Source organism: Triticum dicoccoides, chromosome 6B, assembly GCF_002162155.2.
Source record: "Triticum dicoccoides isolate Atlit2015 ecotype Zavitan chromosome 6B, WEW_v2.0, whole genome shotgun sequence".
NCBI lineage: Eukaryota > Viridiplantae > Streptophyta > Magnoliopsida > Poales > Poaceae > Triticum > Triticum dicoccoides.
This window is the reverse complement of record NC_041391.1, coordinates 47289058-47302206: the sequence shown is the minus strand read 5'-3', so window position 1 is coordinate 47302206 and position 13149 is coordinate 47289058.

The window sequence follows — 13149 nt, the reverse complement described above, 5'->3', positions numbered from 1 at the left end:
CGTTCTCTTGGAGACACGGGATTGATCTTCAGACTGCACACTGGCTTCAGGAGGTGCAGTGGCCAGTGGCTTCGCATGCAAAGTCTTTGGAGGTGCAGCTGACGTTGAAGCCTTTGGCTTCTTTTGCTTCTGCGGCTTTGGAGGAGGAGGAGGAGCTTCATCAGAGTCAGCACCATTGTCAGAATGATCTACTCTGGCGCCTTGGACCATGATGTAAGTGATGAGGCCGTCAAGGTTGGAGAAGGGGCCGATCTCATTGGGATTAGCTTCACGGGAGCCGTCAGCACGGGGAGCAGATGGACCTGGGTTGAAGTCCAAGCCCAAGGACTTCTTGTTCTTCTTGGCTGAAGCCACAGCAAACTGGTAGTTGCGCTTGAAGAGAGAGTCGTCACGACACCATAGTAGTGAAGTGGAATCTGCGTTCTCTGGCTGTGGGCCACGGACCATGCAAGGATAGAAGCCTTGGTCAATGGCTTCAGCTTTGGTCTTGGGATGAAGGCCTCGATAGAGAATATCTCCCCAAGGTCTCTTGATGGCATTCTTCTCTGCATATTCCTTCGTCACAAACTTGTATTTGAACCACTCCTCAGCCCAATAGCGTCGAATCCATTGGATTCACGTCTTTCTCTGATGATAGTTCTCTTCAGGATCTGTCTTGTATAGTTCTGCTAAATCATCAGGCAAATCTTTGGATGTTCCTTCTCTGCGCTGTCTGCCTCCCTTCCTTGCTGATTTTTCTGCAGCCATGAACTTCAAACTGAATGGATTCAATACATTCAAAGGCTTCAGAGATTTGTGCTTGCTGGTCAAGCAGGAACTGGCTTCAGGAGAATTTATATGATGCTGTAAGTATTCTGCAAACGAATGCAGACTATGAGAACCAAGGGATTCTCCCACGGACATGTACTTATGACAGCATTAGAGATGCGAGGGAAGGGGAAGAGGTCATATGCATTCTCAGAAGATTTTGAAGTTAAATCAGTTTGAAGACATTGACCTCATGATGCGAAGACATTCACTTATATAGGTGAGTTGGTTCCGGATTTGTACAAATCCGTGAATAAGTACAAGTGAGGAATCAAACTAGACAAGGAATCTAAGTGAATCGACTAAGCAGTATGAGATGCAGACGTAATAGATCTAACTTGAACAGACATAAACAACTTTCGGTAAACAGGATGAATCTTGAAGATCAAAAAGGTGGTAAAAATAGAGTTATAATTACCGCACGAAGAACTGCTAGATGGGAGAAATAGGAGACCGAGCAGTTCAGCCCACCGTGCCCTAACTTGGAGACGGAGGACACCTACGGCGATGGCGGAGAGGACGATGTCCGCGGCCGGCGTGAGGACGGCGTCGGAGAAGTCGCGGCAGCTAAGCGCTTCGTCGCCGGCATCGTCGCGAGCTAGCGGTGGCGCTAGGGTTTTGACGGAGGTGGAGAGGTGGAAGAAGGATTTCTTTACCGCAGGGGACAAGTATTTATAAGTAGGTGAGAGACACAGCGCAATTACGCAGGTGCCCCTGGCGGTTCATATTTGAGAGGTACGTGGCAAGCATGCAACACACCCAGGGTTGTCCCACGTTCCCACGCCCTCCAGGCATGTCGGAGAGTTGTTCCGGCTTCTCCAGATTTCAACAGTAAAGATAAGCCTTTTAAAACAGATTTAATGTTTATCTCTTTGCCTTCTGCTGACAAGGACACAGAGAAGACATTCGACAGTTTCAATAGAATGCATATGATTTGGACAGATAAAGTTTGAGATAGGAAGCATAGAGAGGTTAGGGTCCGATCACATTCACTTAGTTCAAAAGATCAAATCTTGAAGACATAGCTATAAGTGAATGTTGTAGAGGACAGAACACTAGTATATATCAGAAAGCAATCAAATCATCATGGTGCAGAAAGTCATGAAGACAAATTGAAACTGAAGAAAAACCAAATGCGAAGTCATTGCATTGTAATGCCATGAGTGAAACACTTCAAACAAAGAAAGTTGGTGGTGGCGTTACCCACCGTATAGGAAGTATTAGACCCAGACACGACGCACAATTATCGTGGCGCTCCGAAGTCAAATTCCATGTTAATGTATTCACACTCAGAGTGTAAATCTTCATTGATTGAAGATATACATTACTTTGTGTGTTGCACATCTAAGTCATCAACATGCATAAGTGTTAGGATGTGTGCCTAATCACAGGACATTAGAGGATTCCAAGATATTCTTCTCACACTGTAACTTGCAAAACCTTTTCTCATCCAAGGGCTTTGTGAAGATATCTGCCAGTTGCTCTTCAGTGTTGACGTGAATGATATCGATATCTTTCTTCATAACATGATCTCTGAGAAAGTGATGACGAATTTCAATGTGCTTTGTCTTCGAGTGTTGGACTGGATTATTGACTATTTTGATGGCACTTTCGTTGTCGCAGAAGAGAGGTACTTGTTTCAGATTGATGCCATAGTCCTTGAGAGTTTGCTTCATCCATAGAAGCTGAGCACAACAGGATCCAACAACAATGTATTCAGATTCAGCAGTTGAGAGTGATACATAGTTCTGCTTCTTCGAAGACCAACAGACAAGTGATCGACCAAGAAAATGGCATGTGCCTGATGTAGACTTGCGATCCACCTTGTCACCAGCATAATCAGCATCTGAGAATCCAACCAAATCAAATTTTGAGCCCTTGGGATACCATAATCCGAGTGTTGGGGTGTAAGCCAAATATCGAAGAATTCGCTTCACAGCTAAGTGATGTGATTCCTTTGGTGCCGCTTGGAATTGAGCACACATGCAAACACTAAGCATAATATCTGGCCTAGATGCACATAAATAAAGCAACGAACCAATCATGGAGCGGTATACCTTTTGATCGAACTCTTTACCATTGTCGTCGGGACCAAGATGGTGTTTGGCTGGCATTGGCGTCGTGTAGCCTTTGCAGTCTTCCATTCCAAACTTCTTCAGACAATCTTTGAGGTATTTTTCTTGAGATATGAAGATGCCATTTCTTTGCTAACGAATTTGAAGACCAAGGAAGAACTTCAGCTCACCCATCATGGACATTTGGTATTGCTCTTGCATCATGTACCCAAACTCATCACTGTACTTCTGGTTGGTGCATCCGAAGATTATGTCATTCACATATATTTGGCACACAAACAGTTCACCATCATATGTCTTCGTGAAGAGAATGGGATCGAGGTATCCAGGTTTGAAGCCTTTGCTCTTCAGGAAGTCTTTGGTTGTATCATACCAGGCACGAGGAGCTTGTTTGAGGCCATACAGTGCTTTGTTTAGCTTGTACACCATATCAGGATGTTTTGGATCTTCAAAGCCAGGTGGTTGTGCAACATATACTTCTTCTTCAATCTTGCCATTGAGAAATGCACTCTTTACATCCATTTGATATAGCAAGATATTGTGATGATTAGCATAGGCTAGCAGTATGCGAATAGCTTCAAGCCTAGCAACAGGAGCAAATGTTTCATCAAAGTCAATTCCTTCAACTTGAGTGTATCCTTGAGCCACAAGACGTGCTTTGTTTCTGACGACTTGACCATGCTCATCTTGCTTGTTTCGATATATCCATTTTGTTCCAATAATGTTATGCTTGCGAGGGTCAGGTCGCTTGACAAGTTCCCAAACATTATTTAGCTTGAACTGTTGAAGTTCTTCTTGCATGGCTTGAATCCATTCTGGTTCCATAAAAGCTTCAACAACTTTCTTGGGTTCTGATATTGACACAAATGAAAAGTGCCCACAGAAGTTTGCTAGCTGTGTTGCTCTTGATCGAGTGAGCGGACCAGGTGCATTGATGCTGTCAATTATCTTCTCTATTTGAACTTCATTTGCAACACGAGGATGAACAGGACGAAGATTTTGCTCTGGCTGATCATTGTCATCATTGGGAGGATTGTCTTCGGTCTGAGCATTGTCTTCAGGTTGATTTGGTGCAGAGATGATAAGTTCCTCTTCAGGCTGTGCTTCAGAGGGCATGATTTCACCAGTTCCCATCAGCTTGATTGCCTCATTTGAAGGAGCTTCATCCAGTGTACTTGGCAGAATCTCTCTCTGTGAACCATTGGTTTCATCAAATTTCACATCCACAGTTTCAACGATTTTGTAGAGATAAAGGTTGAAGACCCTGTAGGAGTGTGAATCCTTTCCATAGCCAAGCATGAAGCCTTCATGAGCCTTAGGTGCAAATTTTGACTTGTGATGGGGATCCTTTATCCAGCATCTTGCTCCAAATACTCTAAAGTAATTGACGTTTGGCTTCTTTCCAGTGAGTAGCTCATATGATGTTTTGTTCAGAAGCTTATGGATGTATACACGGTTGATGATGTGACATGCTGTATCAATAGCTTTAGGCCAGAACTTTCTTGGTGTCTTGTGCTCATCTAGCATTGTTCGAGCCATCTCAATGAGGGTTCTGTTTTTGCGCTCAACAATGCCGTTTTGCTGAGGTGTGTACGGAGTAGAGAACTCATGAGTGATTCCCATTGTATCCAGATACAGATCAAGTCCAGTGTTCTTGAATTCAGTGCCATTGTCACTTCTGCTTGATCTTCACACCATAATTGTCTATTGCTCGAGTTGCAAAGCGCCTGAAGACATCTTGCACTTCAGATTTGTGCATCCACTGTCCATAATCCATTCTGAAGCTTTTGGTGATGTACCCTACAGTGCAGTTAGGAGGATAGGCTTCACAAGAGTGTTGTGAAGCATAAGCATTTGACACATATAGGGACAGTCACAGCTTATAACAAAGTTAGGGCATGGTATGACTGATAAGAAATTCAGATGTGAAGCATATAGAATGACATTTCATCGTGCGTCCTCAGTGAGTTTTAGGTCCCCAGCAATAGTATTGGACGCCATTGATTGCTGGCTGGAGACCGTTTTCTGCAAAAGAGAGTTAGTTCTTCTTTGCCACCCACATCTTCAGTGGGGGCTTAGAAGCAATGAGTCTAAGTGCAGCATCTGAGAATTTTGGCTTTGGAGCCCTAGCAAATAGTCTTGCAGGAGATGAATGATACTCATATGAATAAGCAGAAAAGTTCTTAGTCCTATGAACATAGCGGTTTGAAGATACACGCTCATATTCATAAGTCTGAGTATGATTTCCCTGCAAAACATTGGCGTTGGGGTGACTCATGTGAGTCCTGTATCTGTATGAAGCCTTTGGGCCATATGAAGCCATAGGTCTGGGGTTTGTCTTCTTCCTTGGTGGTGTCATGATGAAATTCACAGGAATATTCTCAATGTACTGCTTGGGTACCCAGATCTTCTTCATAGGTGGTCTAGTCCTGCAGTTAGTACCAATGCACCTGGCAAACACTTCACCATCCTGATTTTTGAACAGCTTATAGTTTGCATCAAAGGATTCATCAATGATAATAGGATTAGCACAGGTAAAGCCAGATAAGGTGGATGGATCTACTGAAGGTTCCTTTGCAGCAACCCATGTGGTTTTGGGGTACTGCTCAGGCTTCCAGTACGAGCCATCAACATTCATTTTCCTTTCGAACCCAACACCCTCTTTCCTAGGGTTTCGGTTCAGAATCTGCTTTTTGAGGACATCGCAGAGAGTCTGATGTCCCTTCAAACTTTTGTAGATCCCTGTTTCAAGCAATGTCTTCAACATAGCATTTTCATTAGCAACAGCAGTGGTATCCTCCGCAGAGGGGTTAGTGACCACATTAGTAGGTGAAGACAATGAAACAGTAGCAGCAGTGGAACATTTAGCAACAGATGCAGCATTATCACGCTCAATGCATTTTAGACATGGTGGTTCAAATCCTTCCTGAGCGGAGCTGATCTGTTGGGCGCGAAGTGACTCATTCACCTTTTGAAGATCTTCATGAGCCGCTCTCAATTTCTCAAGCTCTTGTTTCCTTTGAAGATAATCATAGGAGAGCCTTTCATAAGTAGTTGAGAGCGATTCATGACGACCTTCAAGTTCTTAGTACTTAGCATGAAGATTTTTTATGTCATCAACTAAGGACTGTGAACGTGTCATTTCAGCATCCAACAGGTCATCGCTTTTGTCTAACAGTTTTTGAGTATGTTCCATAGCCTTTTGTTGTTCAGTTGCAATTTTAGCAAGTGTTTTGTAGCTGGGTTTGGATTCACAATCAGAGTCATCTTCACTTGAAGTTTGAAAGTAAGCATCGCATGATTTTACCTTGGCACCACGTGCCATGAAGCAGTAGGTGGGAGTAGGATCGTCTTTGTCATTAGCTTCAGCGTTGGTGTGGAAGTCATTGTCTTCAGTGTTGAAGATGGACTTGGCAACATAGGCTGTGGCTAGAGCCAGACTTGCAACGCCAGGGTCAGACTCCTCTCCAGACTCCACCTCCGCCTCCTCTAAAGCAGACTCCTCCTCTGAATCCATTTCCTTGCCAACAAAAGCACGAGCCTTACCAGATGAGCTCTTCTTGTATGATGAAGACTTGGAAGAAGACTCAGAAGATTTTGAGGATTTCTTCTTCTTGTTGTCATCGGAATCATATTCCTTGCTTTTCTTCTTCTTCTTCTCATTGTCCCACTGTGGACACTCAGATATGTAGTGACCAGGTTTCTTGCACTTGTGGCAGGTTCTCTTCTTGTGATCATGTGTGGAAGCTTCATCATTCCTTGAGCTAGATCGTGAAGACTTCCTGAAGCCTTTCTTCTTTGTGAATTTCTGGAACTTCTTCACAAGCATAGCAAGTTCCCTTCCAATGTCTTCAGGATCTTCAGAACTGCAGTCAGATTCTTCTTCAGATGAGGAAGCAACTTTTGCCTTCAAAGCACGAGTTCGGCCATAGTTTGGGCCATAGATATCTCTTTTCTCAGATAGCTGGAACTCATGTGTGTTGAGCCTCTCAAGTATATCAGACGGATCGAGTGTCTTGAAGTCAGGACGTTCTTGTATCATGAGGGCAAGGGTGTCAAAGGAGCTATCAAGTGATCTCAGCAGTGTCTTGACGATTTCATGCTTGGTAATCTCAGTTGCGCCAAGAGCTTGAAGTTCATTTGTGATATCAGTGAGGCGATCAAACGTGAGCTGGACATTTTCATTGTCGTTTCTCTTGAAGCGATTGAAGAGGTTGCGAAGAACACTGATTCTTTGATCTCTGTAGGTTGAGGCGCCTTCGTTGACCTTGGATAGCCAGTCCCAGACCAGCTTCGACGTTTCCAGAGCACTCACACGGCCATATTGTCCTTTGGTCAGATGACCACAGATGATGTTCTTTGCAGTAGAGTCCAGTTGAATGAACTTCTTGACATCAGTGGGGGTGACACCTTCACCAGTTTTGGGAACGCCATTCTTGACGACATACCAGAGGTCGACATCAATGGCTTCAAGATGCATGCGCATCTTATTCTTCCAGTAGGGATATTCAGTTCCATCGAACACGGGGCAAGCAGCGGAGACCTTGATTATCCCTGCAGTCGACATAGCTAAAACTCCAGGTGGTTAAACCGAATCACACAGAATAAGGGAGTACCTTGCTCTGATACCAATTGAAAGTGCTAGTATCGACTAGAGGGGGGGTGAATAGGCGATTTTTATGAAAGTCTTCAAAACTTGGAAGTTTCGAAGACAAACAGCAGAAATAACCTAATTGATATGCAGCGGAAAATAAACTACCCTAAACAAGCCATAGTCAAGTATGTAATGATGTGAAAGTACAGGACTAATAGCAGTTTGGTAGTAAGGATCAAGATGGAAGATAGTGTGAAGCCAATCAACAGTAGTAGTCAAGCAATGAAGTCAAACAGATAAACAGATAGGCAATGACTTCATGAAGACAAACTTAAGTAAGGTTGGAAGGGATAGAACCAGTTGCTTGTTGAAGACACAGGATTTGTTGGACCAGTTCCAGTTGCTGTGACAACTGTACGTCTGGTTAGGGAGGCTGAGATTTAACTCAGAAGACCGTGTCTTCACCTTATTCCCCTTGAGCTAAGGACACCCAGTCCCCGCCCAATCACTCTGGTAAGTCTTCAAGGGAGACTTCCAAACCTTCACAGACTTCGTTCACCGGCAATCCACAATGACTCTTGGATGCTCAGAACGCGACGCCTAACCGACTGGAGGATTCACAGTCCTCAAGTGTAATAAGTCTTCAGGTCACACAGACAGAAAGACTTCAGTGATGCCTAACACTCTTTGGCTCTGGGTGTTTGGGCTTTGTCCTCGCAAGGATTTCTCTCTCTTAAATGCTTCGAGGTGGGTTGCTCTCAAACGACAAAAGCCGTGCACAAACTCTGAGCAGCCACCAATTTATGGTGTAGGGGTGGGCTATTTATAGCCACTAGGCAACCCGTCCTGATTTGTCCAAAATGACCTTGGGTCACTAAGGAACTGACACGTGTTCCAACGGTCAGATTTCAAACACACGCGGCAACCTTACTTGGGCTACAAGTAAAGCTGACTCATCTAGCTCTGGATAAGATTTGCTCTCATTGTCTTCGCTCGAAGACATAGGATTTGAGTTGAGCATCACTTCAGTCACTCTTACTTAGTTCACTTGGACCCCACTTAACAGTACGGTGGTTCCTATGACTCAACAAAGAAGAAAAAGAAACAGCGAAGCCACACAGTCTTCGCGCTCCAAAGTCTTCACACATTGTCTTCTCATGTCATAGTCTTCAATATGAATATCTTCTCATACCACCATTGTCTTCAATGTCTTCATACATTTTTATGGTCATCTCCGGTAGATAAACCGAATCAATGAGGGACACAACCTGCGTTATCCTGCAATTCTCACAAACGCATTAGTCCCTCAACCAACTTTGTCGTCAATACTCCAAAACCAACTAGGGGTGGCACTAGATGCACTTACAGTAACATTAATACTTCTTGAGTAAGTAGTTTGACCATAGTTTGACCAGATTTAACCAAAATTAAAAAAAAACTTAAATTTGAGCATATCTTTTTCTGCTTTTGGAATTTGAGGATTCTAAAAAATTGCAAACAGGCCATAGGCCGTCAAAATCGGGTGCGGATTTACGTGCTGAATTTTTTGATATATTATACATTTTTTTTCCGACATCGTATGCAAAAGTTATAGCCGTTTTACATTTTCCCTACACTTTTTGCAAAACATGTCCAAATTTAAGTTTTTTAATTTTCCTAACTAGTAGATGTAGTAATATAACTACATCTCGAAGAATTTTATTTTTTGAATTTTTTATCATTTTCTTTTGTATTTTTCAAAACTGAAATGGCGATATAGGGGGGGGTAGAGATTAAAAATTTCCCTTTAGTACCGGTTTGTGCCACGAACCGGTACTATAGGTCAAACCCCTTTAGTACTGGTTCATGGCACGAACCGGTACTAAAGGTTAGCCCTTTAGTACCGGTTTGTGCCATGAACCGGTACTAAAGGTGATCGCGGGGCCCCGGCCTGCCACCACCCCTTTAGTATCGGTTCATGGCATGAACCGGTACTAAAGGTTCAAAACGAACCGGCATTAATGCATAGCCGTTCGAACCGGCACTAATGGTACCATTAGTACCGGGCCAAAATCGAACCGACACTAATGTGTCTCACATTAGGTCGTTTTTCTACTAGTGACAAACACGTTACATTGCTTTACCAACTCACTACCTGGTGTAGTGAGCGACTGTAAGACCTCATGGTGGAATTGATTAGGTCCCACCAAATGCTAAGAGTACACACTAATACTTTGTTTTGGTACTCATTTGATTTTTATATGGTTTTCAAAACAAAATTTGGACATCCACTCTATTGCAACACACACACACACCCCAAATCCAAATAATGGAATATATTGTGAAAGTAGTTTTCAAGAAAATTCGCACATATGATCTTGAAGTAACCAATCCAAATATTGTAAATACTTGGAGGGTGGGATTGCATTATGGGGTTAGTTAACTAGGACATCTAAACCAAAAAAAGAGTAAAACTCCTATCTACTACTATCTCGATGCGAGTGTCCAGAAGGGGCCTACAAAATAAGTATGGAGTATGGTTGTTATGGGTTTCCCAAACTCTTGGGCTTGGTTATTGCGATTCTCTTCAATGGGTTCGTGAATTGAATGCTTCTATGAACGTCCATTACCAAGCTAATGAGCAAATATCTTGATCCAATAATAAGATGTGATCATGTTCATGTATACATGATCGGTAGGGCATTGGACTTGATTCTTTTTGGCTCTTATTCCATTAGATTTCAGCTATATGGTTTGCCTCCACATTAATCAGTAGTCTCTATGGTTTGCTTTATAGAACAACAACTAAGTAATTTTGTGGTGAAGTATGTTTGGTTGACTCCTAACTATTCCTCCCTGGCCTTACCGTGTGTCATGCATTACCCAACTTCGGATCATCAAACACCAGACCATCTGATGTAAAGACAATTTCAAGTGCTTACCTCGCAAATCAAATTAATTTGCTTACCACTAATGCTTCTTTTTTTAACTTTAATGGAATGTAACAACTCATGTTCATTTTGTTCTTTTAGTAAATTGAATTGATGCAATGCGACTGTGTCTTACTACAACGAAGCCACAAATAAGTTATTGCGGATTTTCTTATTTCATACATAATATGTAGAGGTGTCGACGTAGTTTCAGAGTCATCAGCCACCTTGTTCAAGGAGATACCATTTTCGAGCCCCACCATGGTCATGACACCACTTTTTAATCTTTTTCAAGCGGATTACTATTTTCAATGGGGCGAGGGGGTCCAGGGGTTGCACTAATAGCAAGGAGGAAGAAACGGGCAGCTCGAGTACCTTACTTGAAGACAAACCTCTATACGGAAACTGCTCAATCATATGTCGTAGCCAAATTTCCCACATCAGGTCAAGCTTTGAGTGCAAACTAGTTGATGGATAAGGTTTCCCTTAATTACTATCCAATCCTAGGTTTTGCTATGAAACTATAAAACCAAACAAGTTTGAAGTGTAACTACCAAATCAAAATCCTATGAATGACGTCTACTGGACCTACAAGATGTACCATTTTGAATGACAGGGCTTTGATTTTTGCGCAAGTGGTATATCAATCAGTATAAAAAACTAAAAAGAACTTAGAAAGTAAATCAAAGTAACTGAACAAAATTTATCTCAAAAAATTGGAAAATGAAACAAACCATAAGTTTACTATAAAATACAGTTACACATAGTTAATAAGAAGGTAATCTTTTACCGAAACAACACATAAAGAGAAGATATACAACCTTGACTTACTTCCCTAGCAATGACACTAGAAAAGTATTTGATGCCTGCTATAACCTCTTTCTTTAACTTTGCTTTGCTTGCTACTCATGGAAGGTGTGCGCCTCCTAGACGACTATCAACTTGTATAAAATCATTGGAATTTGTGTTAGTTCTATTCACCCCCTCTAAACCATAACTACGAGCCCCCCTACATACACAAAAGGCCTAATTCAGTGAGAAAAGGTAACCATAAGATCTCGTTCTTGCTTCTTCGTGGAGACGGAATGCCCAGAAGGGTCCAGGCAAAGCTCTAAACCAAAGAGTTTGCTCCCTTTATGGTCCAAATTTTAGTCCAGACAACCCAGAAAATCCATACTATCAAGATTCTAAGATACTAGAGCTCCAGACTAAACCCAGAGTCTACGTGTATGTTGCATAGTGAAAGTAACAATTTGATTCTGTCTAATTTATATAAACCACCCCTTTTCCTAAAACAGGTTGGTTGTTTCTTGGATGTGAGCTCAAACCTCCATGGTTGACCTTGAGTACTTGAATACTCCTCTTTGAATCTCTCAGGTTTGAACCAAGTGAGGGAAGAAGAGAACTAGATATCTGTTTCCACCGAGCCAAATCATGATCCCACTCCAAGTCCTTCATGGGGTCTTGTTACCATTGGAGTTGTGGGAGTACTCCTAGATGGTTTGAGTCTCCCGGAAGCTTCCAAGTTGTGGAAAAGCTGCAGAAAGTTTGTGAAGGTGGAGTGTGACCTATCACTTATTGATTGAGTTTGAACCATTTGTTGAAGCTCAAGGAGAAGAAGGTGAGACATTTAGTGTCATCAAGGAACTTAGTGCCACACACACCTTTCTGACTGAGTTTAGCGCCCCCCTAAGGACTTGAATTTCGGGACCCATTTTCTCATCCTTGTACTTTAGGTTAGCTTGTTCCCTAACTATATTACTTGTTTATTGGTAACTTAGTTTTTTTTATCTTGTTATTTTTGTTGGCTAGTGTTCCTTTATCATATAAGTTTTCATGAAACCGGCTCACACCCCACTTTATAGATAAAAGCTACACAATGATCCACCTTGGTTGTATTTGTAGAGAATTTACAATTCAACCTAAAACCAACTAAGAAAGTTAAAATGTATTTATCTATCCACCCCTTCTAGCTAACATCTTCGATCCTTCAACCTATCCCCCCTAGTGTACATCCTTGACCATATAACTTTATGTTTCTCTTAATTTCCTAGAAAAAACCACATGTTTATTTATTGTGCACCACCCAAAGACACCATAGTTACCACTTAAAAATGTTGTACCTTGAGATCATATAATAATAATAACAATAACAATAATGATGATGATGATGATGATGATGATGATAAAAATAAAAATAAAATGCACGACAGCTCTACCCTATTGTTTTATACCTTTCAATCACTTTATTATCCAAATAGGCATTTAGTGGCCATCTTTTGTTTAGATGCAGGACAACTGAACCACAACATGTCTCTTTGTGAGCAAAGTCACAAGTACAAATACCAGCTCATGAACTGATTATTTCATTTACTTCTTAGCCAATGTTATTTTTGAAGAAACCTTTTTTGTTGACAAAAAACATATTCTTTCTAGATGTTTGTTTGAGAAAGAAAAACATATTGTTGTAGATAAAACAATCTTTTCGGTTTTGTTCATTTTTTTTGAGCGTGTGTTCGGTTTTGTTCAGTTTCAGGCTAACAGCCCCGGTTCGTGACTTTACAAGCCCACCCATTCTTCCGAGGGAACAGCCAGCCCACTCATACAAAGCCCATGGACCAAGCGCTCGAAAGCGGGCCCACATCGCAGCCTCACACCCTCACGGACGAAAACCCTACCCTCCCGCACGGGCCAGCACTATAAGATCCCTCATCATCTTCATCCCCCCCGCGCCGCCGCTCCACTCCCCGCAAAACCCTAGCCC